Here is a 1,317-nt window from a genome sequence, read left to right on the forward strand (position 1 = left end):
AGAGCGGGAGCCGCCCCCGCCTCAGGCGGCCGTCCGCCTTCCGCTCGGCGCGTGCCCGCGGAAGGAGACGGGAAGCGGCGGCGGCGCCGGGGCAGGGCGGCCGCCGCGCGGCGGGCCGCCGTCCGGCGGGCCGCGGGCGTCGCGCGTCGCCGGCTCGGGGCGCGTCCGCGTCCGCCCGCGGCGGCGCGGAGCCGCCGAGGTGCCGTCGGGGCGGGACCCCGGGGAGGAGTTAGGCTGCCCGTAGCGCGGCGGAGCGGCGCGCGCGGAGGCGCGCGCGCGGGGTAGCCGTCGGGGCCCCCCGCGCCGCCCGCTCGAGGCGGACAGGCGGAGCGGCCGGGCGCGCCGCCGCCTCCGTGCGGAGGCCGGACCGAGCCCGGGCGCCTGGGCCGCCCCCGAAGCGAGCGAGGCGCTTGCCGTCGCCTTCGGCCGGTGGGGAGCGCGGGCTCCCAGGCCCTCGTCGCCGCTCGGGGCGTTTCCTCCCTTTTTGGCCCTCCTCGGGCGTGCTCGTACGGTCAGTCGAGGCGAGGCCCCTCCGTCTCGCCCCCGTCGCGCCGCGGCTCCGCCGTTCTTTCCCCTCCCGCCCCGCGCGGGGATGTGAGGGGAGGAAGCGGGGGCCGGCCGGCGGGGCAGGCGGTTGGGGCCGTCCTCCGAGAGGGGCCGCTCCTGGCGAGCGTTCCCGGCCCTCCCGCGCGCGCGGGGCGGTGCCGAAAGACGAGACAACTCTTAGCGGTGGATCACTCGGCTCGTGCGTCGATGAAGAACGCAGCTAGCTGCGAGAATTAATGTGAATTGCAGGACACATTGATCATCGACACTTCGAACGCACTTGCGGCCCCGGGTTCCTCCCGGGGCTACGCCTGTCTGAGCGTCGCTTTGCGATCAATCGCCGGCTCGGCCGCCGCCCCTTGGCCGGGCGACGGCCGCACGAGCGGCGCGGCTGGGGTGCCTCGCAGGCCCCTCCCGAGGGCCTTCGTCCCCCTAAGTGCAGACTCGGGGAGCGCTCCGAAGCTCCCCGCTCCCGGAGCGCCCGCTCTGCGGAGCTCGTCTCGCCGGTGGTTGGCCGGGGCTCGCCGAGTCCGGTCGGGCCCGGCGCGGCGGTGGGGAGAGACGCCGGTTGGGGGGAGGCGCGGGCCTCGTCCCCGGCCCTCCCGCGCGGGCGGCTGTCTGCGGGTGGGTACCGCGCGGTACCGTGCCGTCGCTGCCGCGCGCGCGCGCCGAGCGTGCCGGGGACGGGGGTCGTCCCCGTCGCCGCCCCCCCTTCCTCTCCCGTCTCTCCCCGACGACCCGCCGCCCCCCGAGCGCCCGCCGGCGGGTGGG

The 1,317-nt window shown here is 78.7% G+C and overlaps 1 non-coding gene across 1 annotated transcript; it reads left to right on the forward strand.

Moving 5' to 3' along the window:
* Positions 1-718: 718 nt before the first annotated feature.
* Positions 719-871, forward strand: LOC141736987 (5.8S ribosomal RNA). Its single transcript, XR_012585101.1, has one exon. It is a non-coding gene; the product is annotated as a 5.8S ribosomal RNA (ribosomal RNA).
* Positions 872-1,317: the final 446 nt, after the last annotated feature.

The sequence above is a fragment of the Larus michahellis genome, unplaced genomic scaffold (genome assembly GCF_964199755.1).
Source record: "Larus michahellis unplaced genomic scaffold, bLarMic1.1 SCAFFOLD_78, whole genome shotgun sequence".
NCBI lineage: Eukaryota > Metazoa > Chordata > Aves > Charadriiformes > Laridae > Larus > Larus michahellis.